Source organism: Kogia breviceps, chromosome 3 (genome assembly GCF_026419965.1).
Source record: "Kogia breviceps isolate mKogBre1 chromosome 3, mKogBre1 haplotype 1, whole genome shotgun sequence".
NCBI lineage: Eukaryota > Metazoa > Chordata > Mammalia > Artiodactyla > Physeteridae > Kogia > Kogia breviceps.
This window is the reverse complement of record NC_081312.1, coordinates 150,664,959-150,690,791: the sequence shown is the minus strand read 5'-3', so window position 1 is coordinate 150,690,791 and position 25,833 is coordinate 150,664,959. Positions and strand designations below refer to the sequence as shown.

Genomic DNA, 25,833 nt, shown 5'->3' with positions numbered 1-25,833 from the left:
GTCTTTACCTGCCAAAACCAGTCTGTAGAGATTTGAAGAGATATCTGTTCCTTCAAATGCACAGACACAAATGCAAGTCTACAAGTATCACAAAAAATCAGTTAATCATGACAAAACAAAAGGAAGCTCATAAAGTTCTAGTAACTGATTCTAAAGAAATGGAGATCTATGAACTGCTTGACAAAGAACAGGTCATTTGAATTTATTCAGTCAGAGGTACAAAAAGGAAAAAGAATGCAAAAGAGTGAAGAACACATTCAGGACTTATGGGATATGATCAAGTGAAATAACATATGCATTATGGAAGCCCCAGGGGCGAAGAGAGGGGAGAAAGGGGCAGAAAGCTTATTTAAAGAAATAATGGCTGAGAAATCCCCAAATCTAGGCAGGAGAAAGGACATCTTGATTCGTGAAGTCTAAATGTTCACAAATAGATTGAATCTAAAGGGGTCTACACTGAGACACACTATCACTAAATTATCAGAAGTCAGAAACAAAGAGAGAATTTGGAAAGCAGCAGAAGGAAAGTAACTTGTCACATACAAGGGAGCCCCCATAAGTTACAGTACCCAAGATAGTGTGGTGTCAGTGAAACAAGACACAAATACCTCAGTAAAACAGAATAGCAAGCCCACAAATAGACCCACGTAAATACAGTCAACTGATTTTTGACAAAGGAGCAAAGGCAATACAATGGAGCAAAGATAGTCTTTTCAACAAAGGATACTGGAACAACGGGACATCCACATGCAAAAAAATGGATCTAGACACAGATTTTATGCCTTTCATAAAAATTAACCCAAAATGAATCACAGACCTAAATGTAAACTGCAAAACTATAAAACTCCTAGAAGATAACATAGGAGAAAACCTACATGATCTTGGATGGTGATGGCTTTTTAGATAAAACTCCAAAGACACGATCTATGAAAGAAAGAATTGATAAGCTGGACTCCATTAAACTTAAAAATTTCTACTCTGTGAAAGACAATGTCAAGAATGAGAAGACTAACCTCAAACTGGGAGAAAATATTTGCAAAGTCACATCTGATAAAGGACTGTTACCCGAAATATATGAAGAACTCTTAAAAATCAGCAATAAGGAAACAAACAACCCAATTTAAAAATAGGCTAAAAATCTTACAGACACTTCACCAGAGAAGACATACAGATGGTAAATAAGCACATGAAAATATTCTCCACATCATATGTCATCAAAAAAATGCAAACTGGGGCTTCCCTGGTGGCGCAGTGGTTGGGAGTCCGCCTGCCGATGCAGGGGACACGAGTTCGTGCCCCGGTCCGGGAGGATCCCACATGCCGCGGAGAGGCTGGGCCCGTGGACCATGGCTGCTGGGCCTGCGCGTCTGGAGCCTGTGCTCCGCAACGGGAGAAGCCACAGCAGTGAGAGCGAGAGGCCCGCATAATGAAAAAAAAAAAAAGAAAAAGATGTTAAAAAGAAAAGGAAAAAAAGAATCCGCCTGACAATGCCTGTGCACTGCAACTATTGAGCCTGCGCTCTAGAGACCACAGGCCACAACTACTGAAACCCGCGCTCCTAGAGCCTGTGCTCTGCAGCAAGAGAAGCCACCACAATGAGAAGCCCTCACATGGCAACGAAGAGTAGCCCTCGCTTGCCACAACTAAAGAAAGTTCATGTGCAGCAATGAAGATCCAACACAGCCAAAATTAAATAAATAAATCATTATTTCTTTTTTTTTAAAAAAAAAGAGAACCCACCACAATGAGAAGCCCGCGCACCGCAAGGAAGAGTAGCCCCTGCTCGTGGCAACTAGAGAAAGCCTGTGTGCAGCAACGAAGACCCAACAAAGCCAAAAATAATAAATTAATTAATTAATTAATTTAAAAATATATATATTAAAGAAAAAAGAGAGGGAGGGGGAGGAGAGGGCCAGGGTTGGGGAGGCTGGGTTCAGGTTGGCAGAGGCAAGGAGCCCAGCCCCGCCAGGAGTCAAGGGGCCCCAGGAACCGGGAGGCGAAGGCCCAGGTCTGAGGACCGTGTCCTCAGGTCACAGAGCAGAGGACGCCCTGGCAGTGCCAGGAGTCAAGGTGAGGTTGGCAGGGGACAGGCTGCACAGGAGGAGCACCATTGTGAGGCCTGAGAGCACCCCTCAAAAGAAGACCTGCCCATCGTCCCCATCTGTCACCCCTGTCCACACTCCTGTCAGCGGCCGGACCACAGTCATCGTGCCCCTGGTCCAGATGAGTGAGCTCTGCAAGCCTGAGGCAGACCTTCAGGACCCAGTCCAGGTGCAGGGCCCCGTGGAGGTGCAGATAGTTGTTCTGGGCTGAGGGGGAGGAAGCCCCATTCCCCACGTCCTCTTCCTCCCCAGGCCCCTCCTCCTCCTCCTCCTCCACCCATGCTGAGTCCTTGCCCCAGGAGGTACTTAATGTGATGATGGCTGACCTGGTGGGGTTACTGCTCCTTAAGTATTGTGTCAAGGAGCCGACTTCCAAGGCAGAAATGCTGAATATGGTCCTCAAAGACCATCGGGACCACTTCCCCCGTGGTCTTCAGCCAAGCCTCTGTGTGCATGCAGCTGGTCTTTGGCAGGAAGAAGGTGGACCCCAGTGAGCACACCTACGTCCTGGTCCCCACCCTGGGCCTCACCTGGGATGCCATGCTGAGCAATGGACAGAGCGTGCCCAAGGCTGGCCTCCTGGTGATGTTCCTGGATGTGATCCTCCTGAAGGGTGAATGCGCCTCTGAGGAGGAGGTCTGGGAAGCACTGAGTGTCATGGGGGTGTATGCAGGGAAGCAGCACTGCATCTCTGGGGAGCCCAGGGAGCTGCTCACCAAAGTGTGGGTACAGGAGGGCAACCTGGAGTACTGGCAGGTGCCCCATAGCGACCCCACCCACTCACTATGAGTTCCTTTGGGGTCCCCAAGCCAATGCGGAGACCAGCAAATGGCAGGTCCTGGAGTATCTGCTCAGGGTCAATTGATGGGATCCCAGGTCCTTCCCATCCCTGTCTGCAGAGGCTGTGAGCGATGAGAAAGAGGGGGCCTGAGCCAGAACAGCAGCCAGGCTCCTTCCAGGCCCATGCCCAGCAGCTCCTCTTGCGGGGTAGGAAGGGAGGCTGATCCTCCACTCTGAGTTTGAAGAGGGAGCGGTCAGCCTTCTAAGTAGTGATGGCCCAGGCAAGTTGGGGGAACACGGTGTGTAGCATGTTTGGGTTCCTCTTGTGTATAATGACATGGAATTTCATCTCTGTTTTCTTTAGGAATTTTTCAAATATTGTTCCTTTTAAAAGAAGGCTTAATAAGCTTCAGTATCTAAGTTTGTGAATGACATTGATCATACATGTATTTGCACTAATTCAGTTCAAAGACAAGAGTTTTGCTATTTCATAAAACAAATTGTAAGACTCCCATATTATTTTGTGATCCTGAACAAGATAACATGGCATTGGAATATGAATCTTTTGGAAATGAGAAAGAACTTTAGAATAAAATTGATGGGGTCAAGAAAAAGAGAAATAAAAGTAAACGTTAGTTAATTCTTTTAAAAAAAAGAGTAAAACAAACTTAAATCAAAATGTGTTAGCAATTTGTGTCTTCCTTTCTTTTTTCTTGATCAGTCTATCTAGAGGTTGATCAATTTTATGGATCTTTTCAGAGAACCAGCTTTTGGCCTCATTGATTTTCTCTGTTTGCCTGTCTCCTATTTTATTGATTTCCATTCTTATCTCATTTCTTTCCCTCTACTTACTTTGCGTTTAATTTGCTCTTCTTTTTCTAGTTACTTAAGTTGCGCCACAACTACTGAAGCCCATGTGCCTAGAGCCCGTGCTCTGCAACAAGAGAAGCCCCTGCTCGCCGCAACTAGAGAAATCCCACGCCCAGCAACAAAGACCCAACGCAGCCAAAAATAAATAAATAATAAATAAATAAATTTATTTTTATAAAAAGAGTATCTCTTTGTGGTCTTGATTTGCATTCACCCGATCATTTTTTAAATCTCTCTTCATATGTTTATTGATAATATGTGGTTCCCATTCTGTAAAATGCCTGTTCACATCTTTTGTCTATTTTTCTATTGGGCTCTTTGTTCCTTTTATATTAATTAATGAAAGTTCATTATCCATTTCTGAGCTGAATTCTTTGTCAGTGTGTGTGCTTTAGGTTTTCCTTTGAGAAAAAATTTCTAAATTTTAATATAGTCAAATTGTCAATCTTATATTTTATTTTCAATGTTTTTTTGTAGACTGTTTGAGAAAATTTTCCCTATTCCATGTTCTAAAGGATGAACCTCTAAGTTCTCTGCTAAAAATTTTCCAGTTTTGTTTTGAAATCTAAATTCTTAATTTTCTGTAATTGATTTCTGTATATGATGTGATGTAGGGATCCAATTTTCTTCTCTATAGATAACCATGTTTTCAGCTCCTTTCCCACTGACCTAACATATTATCTCTGTAATTTGTGTATTCTGCATCCATATCAAACTATCTTAATTATAATAAGTTTATATTAAATCCTGATATCTTGTAGGGAAAATCTTCACATTCTTCGCTTTGTCTTTAGAAATGTCCTGGCTATCTTTGGCCTTTTACATTTCCAAGTACATTTTGGAATAATCTTAACAAGTTCTATGGGAAACTCTATTGAGATATTGATTGAAATTGCATGAACTATACAGATCAATTTGGGGAAGATTGATATCTTTATAATAATATGCCTTTCTATCCATAAGTGTGATATATCTCTCTACTTATTTAGACCTTTTAAAATATGTCCTAATAGGGCTTCCCTGGTGGTGCAGTGGTTGGGAGTCCACCTGCCGATGCAGGGAACGCGGGTTCGTGCCCCAGTCCGGGAAGATCCCACATGCCGCGGAGCGGCTGGGCCCGTGAGCCATGGCCGCTGAGCCTCCGCGTCCGGAACCTGTGCTCCGCAACGGGAGAGGCCACAACAGTGAGAGGCCTGCGTACCACAAAAAAGAATTTAAAAAAAAATGTCCTAATAAAGATTTATTATTTTTCCTTAAAAGTCTTGAATATATTCTCTTTAATTACATTTTCTAGTTGTTTGCTGTTGGGGTATAAAAGTGCAACTGACTTTAAAAAATTTTTTTTAAATTTTTGGCTGTGTTGGGTCTTCATTGCTGCACGCAGGCTTTCTCTACATGCGGCGAGCAGGAGCTACTCTTCATCGCAGTGGGCCGGCTTCTCATTGCGGTGGCTCCTCTTGCTGTGGAGCGCGGGCTCTAGGGAGCAGGCTTCAGTAGTTGTGGCTTACGGGATCTAGAGCACAGGCTCAGTAGCTGTGGCACACAGGCTTAGTTGCTCCGCAGCATGTGGGATCCTCCAGGGCCAGGGCTCGAACCCGTGTCCCGTGCATTGGCAGTTGGATTCTTTACCACTGCACCACCAGGGACAGGGAAGCCCCCTGTTTAGAATTCTTACATCTATATTTATGCAGTTGTCCTTTCTCATATTCTTTGTCTTTAGCATCAAAATTATGCTGGCCCTGTAGAGTGAGTGTGAAAGAATCTGTATTAACTTGGTTAATCTGTTCCTTGAAATTCTGATAGACTGCTCCTTAAAAACTGTGGGCCTGGGGTTTACTTAGTGGAAAGATCTCAACCACTGATTAATTTTAAGGCCCTGTGGGCTTTTTTTTTTTTTTGCTGTACACAGGGCTCTCACTGTTGTGGCCTCTCCCGTTGCAGAGCACAGGGTCCAGACGCACAGGCTCAGTGGCCATGGCTCACAGGCCCAGCCGCTCCACGGCATGTGGGATCTTCCTGGACCGGGGCAAGAACCTGTGTCCCCTGCATCGGCAGGCGGACTCTCAACCACTGAGCCACCAGGGAAGCCCACCACTGATTAATTTTTAAAAGTTATATGACTATTCTAACTTTTCATTTCTCCTTGAGTCAGTTATGATTAGTTATATTTTTCTGAAAAATCTGAATATGTTGTCCAAGTTCTGAAAATTGTTGACATATAGTTGTTAATCATAGCCTCTTATCCTTTTAATCTGTACTTTATCTGTGGTTATGTCTCTACTTTCATTCACAGTACTTGTTTGCATCTTTTCTCTTGAATAATATTGCTAGAAGCTTGTCAATTTTATTCTTTTATTTAACCAAACTTTTTTTTAATCCCAGGAAATGCTATATACTTTTTTCTTTTAATATTTTATTTATTTATTTATTTGGTTGACCGTGGTCTTAGTTGTGGCCGGCCAGCTCCTTAGTTGCGGCATGTGAACTCTTAGTTGCAGTATGCATGTGGAATCTAGTTCCCTGACTAGGGGTCAAACCTGGGACCCCTGCTTTGGGAGCTTGGAATCTTAACCACTGTGCCACCAGAGAAGTCCCTATTCTTTTTTTTTTTTTTGGCCATATGGCATGCAGGATCTTAGCTCCCCACCAGGGATCGAATCGTGCCCTCTGCAGTGGAAGCGTGGAGTCTTAACCACTGGACCACCAGGGAAGCCCCGTCAATTTTACTTTTTTTCAAAGAACCAGTATTCACTTTTTTTTTTTTTTCGGCCGCACCATGCAGCATGTGGGATCTTAGTTTCCCTGTTCCCCGACCAGGGATCCAACCTGAAACCCCTGAAGCAGGGAGTCTTCACCACTGGACTGCCAGGAAAGTCCTGTCAATTTTATTCTTTTGCAAAGTACCAATACTCACTTTTTTTTTTTTTTTTTTTTTTGCGGTATGTGGGCCTCTCACTGTTGTGGCCTCTCCCGTTGCGGAGCACAGGCTCCGGACGCGCAGGCTCAGCGGCCATGGCTCACGGGCCTAGCTGCTCCACAGCATGTGGGATCTACCCGGACCGGTGCACAAACCTGTGTCCCCTGCATCGGCAGGCGGACTCTCAACCACTGCGACACCAGGGAAGCCCCAATACTCACTTTTTGATCAACTCTGTTGAATCTTTGTTTTCTGTTTTATTGGTTTCTGCTTTTATTATTTTTTTCCTTCTACTTTGTTGTTCTTTTTCTAGCTTCTTAATGTGACCACTTAGCTCAGTAATTTTAAATCCTTCCTCTACTCTAATATAAATATTTAAACAACCTGAAGTGAAGATTTGCTGTACCCCACACAGTTTGAGTACAGTGTTTTCTATCATTCTGTTTTGGTTATTTTAAATTTCCATGATGACTAATTTTACACATTAGTTATTTAGTAGTATGTTTTTGTTTTGTTTTGTTTTGTTTTTTTGTTTTTTTGTTTTTTGGTTTTTTTTTGGCTCACGGGCCCAGCTGCTCTGCAGCATGTGGGATCCTCCCGGGCCGGGGCACAAACCCGTATCCCCTGCATCGGCAGGCAGACTCTCAACCACTGTGCCACCAGGGAAGCCCCATCCTTTTACTTTTAACATTTGTGTTTCCTTATGTTTTTAGGTTCATTTTATATAAATGGTGTATAACTGTATTTAAAAAAAATCCAATATGTCTGTCTATCTTTTAAAGGAGTTTAGACCTTTAAAAAATATTTTAATGATCAATATAATTGGAAGTGTTTGTACCTACTAATTTATTTATTTTATTTTTGGCTGTGTTGGGTCTTCACTGCTGTATGCAGGCTTTCTCTAGCTGTGGCGAGTGGGGGCTACCCTTCGTTGCAGTGCGCGGGCTTCTCATTGCGTTAGCTTCTCTTGTTGGGAGCACGAGCTCTAGGCATGCAGGCTTCAATGGTTGTGGCAGGAAGGCTTAGTGGCTCTGCAGCATGTGGGATCTTCCCGGACCAGGGCTCGAACCCCTGTCCCCTGCATTGGAAGGCAGATTCTTAACCACTGCACCACCAGAGAAGCCCCCCTACTAATTTATTATTTAAATTTTTCTGTTTCTTTTTCTTTATTTTTTCATGTCTCCTAATAAGACAACAGCCCGTCACATTGATATTATGAGTATGTTTGCCTTTTAGTTTCATCTTAAAAATGTTTTAAAGACAAGTTTGATCACTTTTAATTCTTATATCTCTTGTAACATCTACTATTTAAATACTTTATTCAAAAATATTTCTGGTGTAGCTCTTTCTGTGGCAAACATTCTCAGGCCTGGTATATCTGATTTTTTTTTAATAATCATGTCCTCATTTAATTTATTTCTTTTATTTATTTTTATAAATTTATTTATTTGTTTATTTTTGGCTGCACTGCTATTTAGTGGCTGTGCACAGGCTGTCTCTAGTTGTGGCGAGCGGGGGCTACTCTTCGTTGCAGTGCACGGGCTTCTCATTGCGGTGGCTGCTCTTGTTGCAGAGCACAGGCTCTGGGCACGCGGGCTTCAGTAGTTGTGGCACGTGGGCTCAGTAGTTGTGGCTCACGGTCTCTAGACTGCAGGCTCAGTAGTTGTGGCGCATGGGCTTAGTTGCACCGCGGCACGTCGGATCTTCCCGGACCAGGGCTCAAACCCATGTCCCCTGCATTGGCAGACAGATTCTTAACCACTGAGCCACCAGGGAAGCCCAATGAGGTACCAGTTAATATCCATGAGAGTAACAAAATTTTAAAAATCTGACTGTATCAAGTGTTGGAGAAGATACGGATCAATGAGATCTTCTAAATATTGCTGATGAGTGTGTAAATTGATTTAACTACTTTGAAATAATTTGGAATTATTGTGTACATTTGAGCTTTTTTTAATAGATTCTGGACCCAGGTTGGGTTTATTTGTTTATTTATTTATTTTTGACTGCATCTTGTCTTAGTTGCAGCACGCAGGATCTTTCATTGAGGTGCATGGGCTTCTCTCTAGTTGTGGCACATGGGCTTAGTTGCCCCATGGCATATGGGATCTTGGTTCCCCAAACAGGGAACAAACCTGCAACCCCTGCATTGGAAGGCAGATTCTTAACCCCTGGACCACCAGAGAAGTCCCCGCATGTTTGAGCATTCTTAAACCCTATGACCCAGTGACTCCTAGGTGGATAGCTGAGAGCACTCTTATACACATGCACCAAGAGACACATATGAAAGTGTTCACAGATGTATTTTGTAGAGTAGCAAAAAACTAGAATTGATGCAATGCCCATTCATAGGAGAATGAATGAATAAACTTTGGTATATTTACACAGTGTAATATTATACAGCTCTGAAAATAAACAAACTATAGAGCTAGGTGTTGAACAACAGGTATGAATCTGGACAGCATAATGATGAGTGAAAAAAGTACTTCTCAGATGACCACACAGAGTACCATATACTTTTTATAAGACTCTAAAACAAGGAAAACAATACATTGTTTAGGCAATCACAGGCAACAAAAGATAAAATAGATAAATTGAAGTACATCAAAATGGAAAACTTCTGTGCATCAAAGGACACAATCAACAGAGTGAAAAGGCAACCAGGGCATGGGTTCAGTCCCTGGTCAGGGAACTAAGATCCTGCAAGCTGCACGGCATGGCCAAAAAAACCAAAAAAAGGCAACCCGTAGATTAAGAGAAAATTTTTGCAATGCATATATTTAATAAGGAATTAATATGCAGAATATAGAAAGAACTCCTACAACTCAACAACAACAAAAACCAACCCAATTAAAAAGTGGGCAAAGGACTTTAAGACATTTCTCCAAAGGAGATATTCAAATGGCCAACAAATACATGAAAGAAAGGTGTTCAACATCACTAATCATGAGGGAAATGCAAATCAAAACCACAGCGATACCACCTCACACACATTAGGATGGCTATTATCAAAAAAAAAAAAAAAAGGAAATAACAAGTATTGGTGAGGATGTGAGGAAGTTGAAACCCTTAAAAACTGTTGGCGGGACATGCCGCGGAGCGGCTGGACCTGTGGGCCATAGCTGCTGGGTCTGCACGTCTGGAGCCTGTGCTCAAAAAAAAAACACAAACTGTTGGTGGGAATGTAAAATGATGCAGCTGCTATGGAAAACAGTATGGCAGTTGCTCAAAAAATTAAAAACAGAACTACCATGTGACCAAGCAATTCCACTTCTGGGTATATATATCCAAAAGAATTGAAAGCAGAGCCTCAAAGAGATAGTGTATGTCCATGTTCATAGCAGCATTTTTCACAATAGCCAAAATTGTGATAGAAGCAACCAAGTGTCCATCGATATTTGAATGGATAAACAAAAGGTGGTGTATATATGTGTGTGTGTGTGTGTGTGTGTGTGTGTGTGTGTGTGTGTGTGTGTGTAATGGGATATATATTAGCCTTAAAAGGGAAGAAAATCCAATCACATGCTACGACATGTATAAACCTGAGGAGACTGTGCTAAGTGAAATAAGCCAGTCACAAAAGGACAAAATGCTGTCTGATTCCCCTTACATGAGGTATTTAGAGTGGTCAAATTCATAGAGATAGAAAATAGAATTGTGGTTGACCAGCGGCTGGCGGGAGGGGAAGATGGGAGTTACAGTTTAATGGGTATGGAGTTTTAGTTTTACAAGATGAAAAACATTCTGGAGATAGATGGTGGTGATAGTAGCACAAAAACATGAATGTTTTTAATGCCTCTGAACTGTACACTTAAAAATGGTTAAGATGGGGTTTCCCTGGTGGCGCAGTGGTTGGGAGTCCGCCTGCCGATTCAGGGGACGCGGGTTCGTGCCCCGGTCCGGGAGGATCCCACATGCCGCGGAGCGGCTAGGCCCGTGAGCCATGGCCGTTGAGCCTGCGTGTCCGGAGCCTGTGCTCCGCAGCAGGAGAGGCCACAACAGTGAGAGGCCCGCGTACCGCAAAAAAAAAAAAAAAAAATGGTTAAGATGTTGAATTTTATGTTATGTGTATTTTACCACAATTTAAAGAATGAAAAAAAGCAGAGGAATGATAAGCACAAAATTCAGGATAGAGTTTACTTTTAGTTGTGGAAGGATGGGGATGGGAAAGGAGCCAAATAGTTATCGGCAATATTCTAGCTGGGTGGTGGATTCTTGGGAGTTCATTACAGAAATGCATACATAAACAAATCAAAATGAAATGAAAGTGACCGTGCATGGTCTATACAATGACAGTGTGTTCTTGTCTAAGAATTATAATCTAAATACATGCATTTGAGGTCCAAAAAGTAAAAATCATTTTTAAAATGCACTTTAATCAAAAAGAAGACTATAAATCACTATTGATTTACTATTGTAATATTTTTGCAGTCTTTATATATATATATGTGTGTGTCTATACATACATATAATTGTGCTAAAATTGGAAAATGGAACACTCTCTTTTGTAACTTTATTTTTCACCTAACGATAAATTGATAACATGTTTGCATGTCATTAAATATTCTTTAAGAGTATTTAAAATATAGTCATAAAATTCCATTGTATGGATACATCATAGTTTATTTAAATAAATGACTACTGCTAGAATTTAAATTGCTCCTATAATTTTCCTATTATTAACACATTGGGTTTAATATCCTGGTAGCTTAATCTTCATACCTGTTTTTTTGTTTTTGGCCGCACCCCACAGCTTGTGGGATTTTAGTTCCCTGAGCAGGGATTGAACCTGGGCCACTGCAGTGAAAGCACTGAGTCCTAACCACTGGACCACGGGGGAGTTCCCTTTGTACCTATTTTTGATTCTTTCCTCTTGGGAAATTCATGGACATGGAATGGTTAAGGCAAAGATATAGGAAAAAAGTTAAGGCCTTTGATATAAAAAAAGTCCTATGATCCTCAAGAAAGGTTTACCAAGGCTCATTCCCACCAAGAAAATATACAAACAATACACAAGTCCATTTTCTCATATCCTCACCAACTATGAGCTTTATGAGTCTTTAAATCCTTCCTAAAAAATTTTTTTTCCTGATGTTTTAATTTGCATTTCCTTGATTACAACTGAGATTGAATATTAAGATGTTTCCATAGTTTAAAAAATTAACTAGTTTTTAACTGAAAAAGCAATTCATGTATATGGTAAAAATATCAAACAGCATAAAAAAGATACACTTTGAAATAAGTCTCCTTCCCACCCTGGAGCCCCACTCCCCCCGAGGCAGCCACCATGATCAGTTTCTTGTTTCTACTTCCAAAAATATTATGTACATAAGCAAGCACACATGCAAAACGAAAAGCATTTATGTCCATATATAATTCTCCATTTTAAAACCCATGAGAACATGTTTTTGGAGTGAAATACAAACTCCCTGACCTGCTTACGGCTCAGACCTCATCTGTACAGCTTTCCCCACCAGTCACCACTCTCCGACGGCAGTGGCCATCTTTGTGGCCCTTGGCATCCTAAGCTCTTTCCTGTCTTGGGGCCTTTTTTCTTGTGCCCTGTTGCCTCAACTCAGATAGCACCTCTAGAGAAGTCTTCCCTGACCACCTGTTCTAAAGCAGCCCCACTGCACCCCGTCTCTCACTGTAACATCTCTTTCCTGAGTTTCCTTCATAGCATTTAGCACTATTGGAAATGATCTCATCTCTGGGTTGTTTTATTTGTTCATTGCCTCTCTTCTCTACCAGGATGCAAGCTTCATTGACAACTTGGATCTGAGCTGTTCTGTTTACCTCTATTTCTCCAGGACCTGGGACAGTTCTCGGCATAGAGCAAGTCCTCGATTAATATTTGCTGAATGAGTGGTTCTTGATCACGCTGTATTCTACTGTGCTGCTTTTACTTAAGCAAGTAAGAGAGTTCAATATTGCATGCAAACACACCTATATATGTTATGTATATATATGCTTCATTCTTTTTTATGGCTGTGTAGTATTGCTTTGAATTGATTTCAGTTTATTTAGTCAGTCCCCCATTGATGGACTGTTTGGGTGTTTCTAGTATTTTGCTATTTGCTCACATATATATTGCTTCACATATATAGGCATATAATTCATGGAAATAGTTCTATTCCTAGAAATTGAACTGCTGAGTAATAAGGTATGTGTGTGTATGGTTTATTTTATTTTATTGAGGTATAATTGACATTATATTAGTTTCAGGTATACAACATAATGATTCAATATTTGTATATATTACAAAATGATCACCACAATAAGTCTAATTAGCATTTCACCATACATAGTTACAGAATTTCTTTTCTTGTGATGAGAACTTTTAAGATCTATATGTTTATAGTTTCAATAGCATTGTCAAGTGTCCTTTCAAAAAAGTTGCAACAATTCACACACATATTTTCCCCAGAAATGTTTGTGAGTGTCTCTTTATCTATGTTATAACCAAATTTGTATTATCAAATGTCCTGATCTTTAACAAACTGGGGGAAAATATGGATGAAAGCAAAAATCGGCTTTCATAGAAAATATAAATATAAACTGCTCATAAAACATGTTAAATATTTAAAAAATAAAATAAAGTTCAAAAAAATGATTTAAAAAACCACGTGAAAAGATGCTCAACCCCACGTAGTGTTTTTATTTGCATATCTTTAATTATGAATGAGGTTGAGCATCTTTTAACATGTTCACAAGCAATTTATAAATCTAGAACAATGTTTCCCCCACCCCTTTTTTCATGTCATTGGCATGTCAGTGCAGAAATTCTAAATTCAAAGAGCCAAATTTATCAATCTTTTCTTTTATGGCTGAGACTTTAGGTTTTGTTTAGAAAAGCTATCCCACATTGAAATTAGTAGACTTTTTTCTATGTTTTCTTCTGGTATTTTTACAGTATTTAAAAATTTTTATCTTTATTAGTATTCAATTGTCCTGATACCATTTATCGACCTGTCTGTCTCTTCTCTGCTAAGTTGTAATGGCAACTTTATCATATACTGGTGTTTTATATGTCCACCTACACCCTCACCATGGGATTGTGGAGTCACACATGAATGTATAAAGTTGCCTTCCTTGAGATTTTATTTTTGGGAAGCCTAAGAATCTTGAGGCATATGCTATGTGGAGGGAAAATAGGAAAGTCCCTTTGAGAGTACCAAGAAAGGAATATTTCTCAAAACTATGAAGAGGACAGAAATCTTGGGCTCTTGATGGGTGTGGGGGGCATCTTTCACCCTCTATCTCAAGGGCATCAGGAAGATGGCAAGGCCTAAGGGTGTTAGAGCTTGGAAAATTTACAACCTTATAAACTGAGACTGCTAAACCAGATAGAATGAAAATAAATGGACTTAACATTCAATTCAGGACATTTAAAAAAAACAGAAAAATAAATGTAAAAAAAAACAAAAACGGGGCTTCCCTGGTGGCTCAGTGGTTGAGAATCCACCTGCCAATGCAGGGGACACAGGTTCAAGCCCTGGTCCAGGAAGATCCCACATGGCGCGGAACAACTAAGCCCATGTGCCACAACTACTGAACCTGCGCTTTAGAACCCGTGAGCCACAACTACTGAGCCCACGTGCCGCAGCTACTGAAGCCTGCGCCCCTAGAGCCCATGCTCCACAACAAGAGAAACCACCACAATAAGAAGCCCGTGCACCACGATGAAGAGTAGCCCCCGCTCACCACAACTAAAAAAAGCCCACGCACAGCAATGAAGACCCAATGCAGCCAAAAATAAGTAAATAAAATACTAAATTAAAAAAAAAACAAAAACAAAAGGAAGGAATTTGTAAAGCTAAAAAGATAAAATAATGAATTAGAAAACAGGAAAATGCTAGAACTAACAAATATATTCAAAGAATGATTTTTAGAGAGAAAAAATTAAAAACTGGTAAATAAGGATGAAGAAAAAAATGGTAAAGCATACTTCATAGCAAGATACTGTACTAGGATATTAAATAATTTTTGTCTATTTCATTTATTCTGGGCTGAGAGAGGTAAATTAAAGTCTCCCATTTCTATTTATTTCTGATACACACACATACACGCACACCTGTGCACACATGCATTTTTTAATGACACTTCCCCTTCATGCACCATTTCCACTCCCATTCCAGCTCTACTCTTCCCCCACCCTCGTCCCCTGGTACCCACTAATGTATTTAACTATGTGTCCTTGGTTATGCATGTCTTGTCAAATGACATACAGTATTATGGTCTGAATTGTGTTCCCACCAAAGTTCCTACATTGAAGTCCTAACCCCTAGAACCTCAGAATGAGCAGTATTTGGAGGTCAGGTCTTTAAAGAGGTAATTAAGTTAAAATAAGGTCTTTTAGGATTGGCCTTAATCCATTATGACTGGTGTCCTTTTAAGAAGAGAAAATTTAGACACAGATATGTATGTGGACAGAGAAAAGAACATGTGAAGATACAGGGAGAAGACTGCCATCTAGAAGTTAAGGAAAGAGGCCTCAAAAGAAACCAACCCTGCTGAGACCTTGATCTCAGACTTCTAGCTTCAGAACTGTGAGGAAATAAATTTCTGTTGTTTAAGCTACCCCATCTATGGTATTTTATTATGGCATCCCAGCAAACTAAGACATCCAGTGTTGGAGTATGTATGTGTTTGTTTTTAAAATTTACATATATCATCGTAGATATAGACTCAGTTTGTTTCTTTTTTCCTCCTTAGTGCAATTTCTAAAAATATTTTCTTTTCACTTATCATATTTTCTACAGTGTATATTGATTTTTTTGTTTTTTCTTACTGTGGTAAAATATATATAACATAAAATTTACCACTTTAACCATTTTTAAGTGTACAATTCAGTAGCACTAAATACATTCACATTGCTGTGACTCATCCATCTCCAGAACTCTTTCATTTTCCCAGACTGAAACTTTATACCCATTAAACAACAACTTCCTCTTCCTCCCTCCCCCCAGCTCCTGGCAACCACAATTCTATTTTCTGTCTCTATGAATTTGACTATAGGCACGCTCAGAGATATTACATGTTCAGTTCCAAACCACCACAATAAAGCGAATAGCGCAGTAAAGTGAGTCACATGATTTGTTTTGGTTTTCCAGTGCATATAAAAGTTATGTTTACATTATATTAAGTGTGCAATAGTTTGATGTCTAAAAAAACCCAATGTACTTGCCTTAATTAAAAAATACTTTATTGCTAAAAAATGCTAACCATCATCTGAGCCTTCAGCAAGTACTAATCTTTTTTGCTGGTGGAGGGTCTTGCCTCAATGTTAATGGCTGCTGACTGGTCAGGGTGGTGGCTGCTGAAGGCTGGGAGGCTGTGACAACTTCTAAAAGAAGACAACAGTGAAGTTTGCTGTGTTGATTGACTCTCCCTTTCACAAATGTTTTCTCTGTAGCAGGCAATGCTCTTGGATAGCATTTTACCCACAGTAGAACTTTTTTCAAAATTGGAGTCATCCTCTCAAGCCCTGCTGTTGCTTTATCAACTAAGTTTATGTAATATTCTAAATGCTTTGTTGTCATTTCAACAATCTTCACAGCATCTTCACCAGGAGTAGATTCTATATCAGGAAACCACTTTCTTTGTTCATCCATAAAAAGTAGCTCGTCATCTGTTAAAGTTTTATCATGAGGTTGCAGCAATTCAGTCACATCTTCAGGCTCCACTTCTAATTCTAGTTTTCTTGCTATTTCCACTATATCTTCAGTTACTTCCGCCACTGAAGTTTTGAACTCAAAGTCATCCATGAGGGCTGGAATCAACTTCTTCCAAACTCCTGTTAATGTTGATATTTTGACCTTTTCCCATGAATCATGAATAATGGCATCTAGAATGGGGAATCCTTTCCAGAAGGTTTTCAATTAACTTTGGACAGACCAATCAGAGGAATCACCCTCTATGGCAGCTATAGCCTTATGAAATATGTTTCTTAATAACAAGCCTTGAAAATCAAAATTACTCGTTGATCCATGGGCTGCAGAATGGATGCTGTGTTAGCAGGATGAAAAACAACACTAATCTCATTGTACATCTCCAACACAGCTCTTGGATGACCAGATGCATTGTCAATGAGCAGTAATATTTTGAAAAGAATCTTTTTTTTCTAAGCAGTAGTTCTCAAAAGTGGGCTTAAAATATTCAGTACACCATGTTGGAAAGATATGCTGTCATCCAGGCTTTCCTGTTCCATTTATAACACAGGCAGAGTAGATTTAGCATAATTCTTAAGTCCCTAGGATTTATGTAATGGTAAATGAGCATTGGCTTCAACTTAAAGTCACCAGCTGCATTAGCCCTTAACAAGAGTCAGCCTGTCTTTTGAAACTTTGAAACCAGGCATTGACTTCTCTCTAGCTACAAATGTCCTAGATGGTATCTTCTTCCAGTATAAGGCTGTTTCATGTACACTGAGAATCTGTTATTTAGTGTAACCACCTTCATTAATTAGCTTAGCTAGATCTTCTGGGTAACTTGCTGCAGCTTCTACATCAGCACTTGCTGCTTCACCTTTTATGTTACAGAGATGTCTCTTTCTCTAAACCTCATGAGCTAACCTCTTCTAGGTTCAAATTTCTTTGCAGCTTCCTCACCTCTTTCAGCCTTCAGAGAATTGAAGAGAGTTAGGGGCTTGCTCTGGATTAGACTTTGGCCTAAGGGAATGTTGTGACTGGTTTGATCTTCTACCCAGACCACTCAGATTTTCTCCATATCAGCAATAAGGCTGTTTCCCTTTGTTATTATTCATTTGTTCACTAGAGTAGCCCTTTTAATTTCCTTCAAGAACTTTTCCTTTGAATTCACAATTTGGCTAACTATATGGTGCAAGAGTCCTAGCTTTCAGCCTGTCTCAGCTTCGACATGCCTTCCTCACTAAGCTTAATTTCTAGCTTTTGATTCAAAGTGAGAGATGTGGGACTCTTCCTTTCACTTGAACACTTAAGGGCCATTGTAGGGTTATTAATTGACTTAATTTCAATATTGTTGTATCTCAGGGAATATGGAGGCCTGAGGAGAGAGAGAGATGGGGAACGGCCAGTCGGTTGAGCTGTTCCCACCAACATAACATTTATTAAGTTCTCTGTCTTATATGGGCATGGTTCATGGCACCCCAAAACAATTACAATAGTAATATCAAAGATCACAGATCACCATAACAAATAAAATAATAATGGAAAAGTTTGAAATATTGTGAGAATTACCAAAATGTGACACAAAGACAGGAAGTGAGCAAATGCTGTTGGAAAAATGGTGCCAGTAGACTTGGTTGATGTAAGGTTGCCACAAACCTTCAATTTGTAAAAAAACACAATAGGGCTTCCCTGGTGGCGCAGTGCTTGAGCATCTGCCTGCACATGCAGGGGACACGGGTTCGTGCCCCGGTTCGGGAGGATCCCACATGCCGCGGAGTGGCTGGGCCTGTGAGCCATGGCCGCTGAGCCTGCGCGTCCGGAGGCTGTGCTCCGCAACGGGAGAGGCCACAGCAGTGAGAGGCCCCCGTACCGCAAAAAACAACAACAACAACAACAACAAAAAACCCACAATAAAGTGAAGTGCAAAATGAGGTATGCCTGTACTCTAGGCACCTCATATAAGTGGAATCATGTAATATTTGTTCTTCTGTGTTTGGCTTATTTCACTTAGCATAGTGTCTTCAAGGTTTATCCATGTTGTAGCGTGTGTCAGCATTTCCTTCCTTTGTAAGGGTGAATAAATACTCTATTGTATGTAAATACCACATTTTAAAAATTCATTCATCCACTTATGAACATTTGGGTTGCTTCTACCTTTTTGCTCTTGTGAATAATGCTGCTGTGAACATGGGTGTGTAAATATCTCTTTAAGATCCTGTTTCAATTCTTTTGGATAAATACTCAGAAGTAGAATTGCTGGATCATACAGTAGTACTATTTTCAGTTTTTGGAGGAACTTCCATACTGTTTTCCACAGCGGCTGCGCCATTTTGCATTCCCACCAGCAATGCACAAAGGCCCCAATTCCTCTACATTCTTGCCAACATTGGTTAATTCTGTTTTTGTTTTTATATAATAGCCATCCTAATGGGTGAAGTGGGATCTCATTGTGCTTTTAATATGCCATTCCTCCTATAGCTTTTAATTTTTGAATTTTAATCCTACCTTATTTGACATATTAATATTATCTTCATTTAGTTTCTTTGTGGATTGTAACATTTAGCACTATGAATTTCCCTTTTTAAAAATCTGATTTAGGGAGTTCCCTGGTATTGCAGTGGTTAAGAATCCACCTGCCAATGCAAGGGACACAGGTTCGATCCCTGGTCTGGGAAGATCCCACATGCCGAGGAGCAACTAAGCCTCTGCACCACGACTACTGAGCCTGTGATCTAGAGCCCGTGAGCCACCAACTACTGAGCCCGTGCACCACAACTACTGAGCCCATGTGCTGCAACTACTGAAGCCCGTGCACCTAGAGCCCGTGCTCCACAACAAAAGAAGCCCACGCACCGCAAAGAGGAGTAGCCCCGGATCGCAGCAACTAGAGAAAGCCCATGCGCAGCAATGAAGACCCAACTATAAAAACAAACAAACAAAAAAATTAAAATATATGTGAGGGGCTTCCCTGGTGGCGCAGTGGTTGAGAATCTGCCTGCTAATGCAGGGGACACGGGTTCGAGCCCTGGTCTGGGAGGATCCCACATGCCGCGGGGCGACCGGGCCCGTGAGCAACAACTACTGAGCCTGCGCTCCGCAACAAGAGAGGCCGCGATAGTGAGAGGCCCGCGCACCGCGATGAAGAGCGGCCCCCGCTTGCCACAACTAGAGAAAGCCCTCGCACAGAAACGAAGACACAACACAGCAAAAATAAATAAATTAACTAAATCATATGCTTTAAATATCATCCTATACTATCTCCCTGTCAAATTACATTCCATTTAGACATTTAAAAACTAAAGAATTTTCAGTTGTTAACTTATGGTTAAAAGTTTAAAAAATAAAAAATTTTAAAAAAAATAAATAAATAAATAAAATATATGTGATTTAATGCCTTTTCTGTTAAGTTCAACCTTGTCCATTATTAATATTAAAAGTGTGCCTCTTCCATTTTGGTTTGCATATTTCTACTCAGTCTTTGCCAAGTCCTTTTGCATTTATCTTTCTGGCTCACTTTGTTTCAGAGAATTTTTTTTTTAGAGAATTTTTGTATGTGATTGTATTAGCTTGGGTTCCTCAAAAGGCAGAGCTCGAGGTAAAAATCTTTCTTGCCATTACTTAATGAGGGAGTGCAATCCCAGGGAAGCCAGAGGAAAGATAAGGAGCAGGGAAGGAGGAAGAGCAAATCTAAGGGTGCATTACTCAACTGGTCACCACTTGGAATTAAGAGGGAGTGCTTGTCTGGTCTTATGGGCCCATCTTCCAAGAAGCCCTTTCTTTCTTTCCTTTTTTTTTGGTGGGGGGCCAAGCGGCATGTGAGATCTTAGTTCCCCAACCAGGGATCGAACCTGTGCCCCCTGCATTGGAAGTGCAGAGTCTTAACCACTGGACCACCAAGGAAGTCCTCCAAGAAGCCCTTTTAACTATATTTCATTACAGTCTGAAAAGGGAGAGAAAGGAGGAAGAACTTATCTGCCAGCTTCTGTCCCCCATTGGTCAAAGGTTCTCTCCACAGGTGTTCACTCCTCTGCACTTAGGGTTGTACAAGCCCTGGTGCCCAGAGGGCCCTGGTGTCTCATGCTTCAGCCTCAATAAGGATGCCCCAGGGCAAGAGGGGGAGACAAGTGACACAGGGACATCTGAGGCACTGTTGGGTTGTACCCACATGAAGTGAGTTGAAGCACACACGGTTTGTCATCACAGCAACAGCTAGAATGGAACAAGTGGCCAAAGGCCCCAGAGACAGGTGGGGCAAAAGGTCCAGCACAAGCACCACCACTGAGATCTGCTTCAGCTGCCCCCACCCAACCTGACTGCTGTACCACAACATGGGACCTCCTTTTTTGTGAGAAAAAGATTCCTTCGTCTCAGGATTCCCTTCAAGATGGTGGCCAGCCACACATCTCTGAAAAGACTTTTATTTGAGAGTCAAGTTCCAGGGTAGTACATACTTATCTACTCCTATCAACCCCACAGGGCATCTCAAAGATACCGGTGGCCCTGTCCTTCTTCAGTGCCTCTGGGACTTCCTGCCCCTAGTCAGATGGTGGGTTCTCAGGTCTTACATAGTAAATCTCTCTTACATTCCACTCTCCCTGACCCTTGTGATCACTTTCTCAACATTGTGTCAAGGAAGTTCTGGCATCTCCACCTCACTGTCATGTACAAGTTTCGTAGCCATCTCCACACACAGTTGAGACCAGCTCCAGGTATCCTTGCTAGAATATTGAAGGCCATGTCACAGGTGAATGCCCCATGTCGATACATTCTCTCCAACTGAGGCTTATGTTCCACTCCCCCCTGTCCCCGGTCGATCACCTCAGATCCACTGCCATGTGGCTTCCCTTTGTTGCAGGTGGCACGTGTTGACCAGGTCCTGCAATTCCTTGGGTGGGTAAGCTGAACCTCTGGGAGGAGGGACTGTACCCTCCTGTTCAGGTTGTAGTGAGTCCTGATTCTGATTATGGGCCTGGAGGCAATGAGTGGCGAAGGATGCAGATCTTAAGAAAAGCAAATGACATTTTGCAAGGCATCTGCTTCCGGTGAGGTCTTTGCACTCTCTCCACGTTAGGGGAGGGGCTGCTTCTGCTGGCCAGGAGAGTTTAGGGGAATTTGTGGTTTAGGGGATCAAGGTTTTCATGCTTATCCGCCCAATGTCCCCATCCCAGGGTCCCATGCTATTCGGAGCAGGGCCCTGAGTTTGACAGGAGATTATCAAACCTGCACATTCAGCCTCCTTTGGCAGCTCTGTCACCCTTACAATCAGCTGCTGAGCCTGACTTTTAGCAGTTTGCCCGAAGCTGCAGAAGATGAGAGTCTCCTCAAAAACTGCCATAAAACTCCCTGTGGCTTTCATGTATCTTAAGTTGGCTGTTAGCTACTCTAAGCCTATCATTTTCTTTTCTGCAAGGTTTCTTATGCTGTTACTAAAAGCTAGGCTACTCTACATTTCTTAAAATTATCATTACCCCCATACAATCAAATGCTACATTCCATTTTCCAGCTCACTCAATTTCACCTTCTGCCTGCACCTCCCCCAAATTAACCACAGATGAAAACCTTAGTCATTCTGATGCCACTTCATACCAAGAGTTATCACCAACCATTTACCACTAGCAATAGTGTCCCTATTGCTGTCAGAACAATATAGGTAATCCAATTTCACAATCCTATCCTGAAAGTCTTCTTTTAAGGACCACCCTTGGGGCCAATTATCTTTGGGGGCAAGTGGTGCAGTGTGCCCTTGAGATGAGGTGTGGGGGATTGTTTCTGTGTGAAGTCAGTTGGAGCCCAAGAGGAGGTGGGTCACTATGGAGAGGCTAGTACAGGATAGGTCAAAGGCACTGGAGGCCAAGAGACTCAGATATGGTATTAAGAGATGTTTGCTACAAAGGCACATCACAGATTTTCCTTCCAAACTAGGTTTACCCCATTTGCATGTATTGATGTAATGTGATGGATAGGTTTAGTTCTCATTCTGGCATCATGTTTTATGTTATGCTTTCTCTCTTGAGTGCTTCCTTTGTTTTGCATCTTTTCTCTGTGGTGTGTATGTGTGTTTTCTTCAGGCTATTTCACTGCATTGGTGGCAATTTAGCACACTATTTCTTCTGAAACCACCAAACTTTATCAGGACAAGATGTGTCAGATATGCTAAGATATGATCTGATGCATAAAAGCTAGGAGTTCACATGCATGCCTGCTCCTGGTTTTTTTACTGTTATGTATTCGTGCCTGACAGAAATCCTGATAAATTCTATTTTGCTTTCCATCAAAAGAGAAAAAGAAGTTGGTATGTTTATAATTACGTGCACAACTTTAGTGAGAACACTCCTGAAACTGCTTCCATTTTGACTAGGCTTTTTTTTTGGTCGTGCGGCATGCAGGATCTTAGTTCCCCAACCAGAGATTGAACCCAGGCCCCTGGCAGTGAAAGCATGGAGTCCTCACCACTGGACCGCCAGGGAATTCCCTTGACTAGAGTTAACGAGAATCAAATCCTCTGCTTACAGGTTTACCTGTCTGGTAAGCGGAAGAATTTTCTTCATAACAGCTTCGGCTCCTTAGTTTCACACCTTGTTTCTCCTATACTCCCCACACAGTCCAGGCACTGGGCACTGCAGGGCACGTTTCTCCTGTGATGTGACCCCTTGTCATGCTCTTCTGTGTCGCCCACTTTGTGCCCTACAACAGATAAGCCATCACAGAGGGTGGTAGGGCACTCCAACACCAGGATGGCTGGCGAAAACTGAATTATAGGTGGGAAGGACTACAGACCACATAAATCTATTCTGCGAGACCCAAACTAAATGTATCTCTTGTCAGCTTTCCTTCGCTCAGGTTCATTCCAACATCATCTAAAATGAGGCAAAGGAGAATTTGGGCAAAATAAGATAGTGGTCTGAATTGACTGCACCAAAACTGCCTTACCTATGAAAATTTTACAAAAACAAATGCCCACGTGAACACATTGTTAGGGACATTCAACCCCATCTTTAAAAGGGACCATGGAACTGAGGAAGCTTTAACTGTCTCCATGTTGTACCTCATGGTTTATAATTTAATGTAGAGACATCAATAATCTGCAAATAGGTGTAAGAAAGTCCAACAAAATTATATTTTTTTCCCCATGATGATTGATGCTTTTCTAGGAAACAAATATCAAAACCTTAAAAAAAAAAGTTTTCTTGTTCTTTTTAGTTGCCTGTCTTGCTGGTGCCTGGTTGGCCAATTGTGCTGATGGGGTGAAGTCACAGAGCCCAATAAGCAGATTACTCTTTTAAGAAAGGATTTACAGCAGTGCAGTCTGATAGAACTTTCTGCAATGATGGAAAGGTTCTTCTTGGCACTGTCTAAACTGGTAGCCACTGGCCACATGTTGCTAGCTTTTGAGCTCTGGAAATGTGGCTAGTGAGACTTTAGAACTGAATTTTAAATTTTATTTAGGTTTAATTAATTAAAATTTAAATTTCAATAGCCACATATGGCTAGTGACTGCAATTAAAGGAAGTGAAGATTTGGAGCCATTTGAGGGGAAAGATGACACAGAATGGTGAAGGAGGAGCAGGGTGTGCTGGCCATGAGGCTGTGACCACCCTGGGGAGTATTTTGGCTTGTTTTTGTTGTTGTTGTTGTATTTTAATAAATTTATTTATTTATTTACTTATTTATTTTTGGCTGCGTTGGGTCTTCATTGTTGCACACGGGCTTTTTCTAGTTGCAGTGAGTGGGGGCTACTGTTCGTTGCGGAGCACGGGCGCTAGGCACGTAGGCTTCACTAGTTGTGGCACGTGGGCTCAGTAGTTGTGGCTTGCGGGTTCTAGAGCGCAGGCTCAGTAGTTGTAGCACACGGGCTTAGTTGCTCCGCGGCATGTGGGATCTTCCTGGACCAGGGCTCGAACCCGTGTCCCCTGCATTGGCAGGCAGATTCTTAACCACTGTGCCACCAGGGAAGTCCCTGGCTTGTTTGTTTTTTAAACCATTTTATTCAGGTATAATTGACATACAAAAAGCTGTACATATTTTAAATTTATTTATTTATTTATTTTTGGCTGCATTGGGTCTTCGTTGCTGCGCGTGGGCTTTCTCTAGTTGCAGTGAGTGGGGGCTACTCTTCATTGCGGTGTGTGGGCTTCTCATTGCAGTGGCTTCTCTTGTTGAGGACCATGGGCTCTAGGCACGGGGCCTTCAGTAGCTGTGGCACACGGGCTCAGTAGTTGTGGCTCACAGGCTCTAGAGCGCAGGCTCAGTAGTTGTGACTCATGGGCTTAGTTGCTCCGCGGCATGTGGGATCCTCCTGGACCAGGGCTCGAACCCGTGTCCCCTGCATTGGCAGGCAGATTCTTAACCACTGCACCACCAGGGAAGTCCTCAAAAGCTGCTTGGTTTTTAATGTATACAACTTGATGAGTTTGGAGATAAGTACACACCCATGAAACCATCACTACAATCTATGCTGTAAACAAATTTATCATTTCCAAAAGTTTCTTCAAGCCTTCTTTTTTTTTTAATACTTTATTTATTTCGTTGGTTGCTCTGGATCTTAGTTGTGGCAGGTGGGCTCCTTAGTTGCAGCATGTGAACTCTTACTTGTGGCATTTGGGATCTAGTTCCCTGACCAGGGATTGAACCCAGTCCCCCTGCACTGGAAGTGCAGTCTTAAACACTGTGCCACCAGGGAAGTCCCAAGCCTTCTTTCTTTCTTTATTATTAGTGTGTGTGTGTGTGTGTGTGTGTGTGTGTGTGTGTGTGTGTGTGTGTGTAAGAACACTTAACGTAAGAACTGTCCTCTTAGTAAATGTTGAAGTATATAATACAATATTGTTAGCTACAGGCAGTCTACTATACAGATGTCTAGGTCTTATTCATCTTGTACACCTGAAACTCTGTGCCCTTTTACTACTACCTGTGCATTTCTCGCTCCCCCCAGCCCCTGGCAGCCATTCTACTCTCTGCTTCTATGAGTTTGACTATTTTAGATTCCTCATGTAAATGAGATCATGCAATATTTGTCTTTTTGTGTCTGGCTTCTTTCATTTCCAGGTTCATCCATGTTGTTGCAGATTGGCAGGGTTTCCTTCTTTTTTTAGGCCTGAATAATATTCCATTGTATGCATATACCACATTTTCTTTTTCCATTCATCCACTGATGGACATTTAGTTTGCTTCTACATCTTGACTATTGTGAAAGGACCATGGGAGTGCAGATATCCCTTTGACATCCTGATTTCAATTCCCTTGGACATATACCCAGAAGTGAAATTGCTGGATCATTTGGTGGTTCTATTTTTAATTTCTTGAGAAACTTCCATAGTGTTTTTCATAGTGGCTGTACTAATTTACACTCCCATCAATGCTGTAGAAGGGTTCCCTTTTCTCCATATCCCTGCTAACACTTACCTTTTGTTTTTTTGATAATAGTCATTCTAACAGGTGTGAGGTTTTCCCTGATGATTAGTGATGCTGAGCAGCTTTTCATATACCTGGTCATCTGTATGTCTTCTGTACGTCTATT

At 41.5% G+C, this 25,833-nt stretch overlaps 1 pseudogene; it reads left to right on the top strand.

Moving 5' to 3' along the window:
• Positions 1-2,223: 2,223 nt before the first annotated feature.
• Positions 2,224-3,033, top strand: LOC131752347 (melanoma-associated antigen 9-like; annotated as a pseudogene).
• The last annotated feature ends 22,800 nt before the right edge of the window (positions 3,034-25,833 follow it).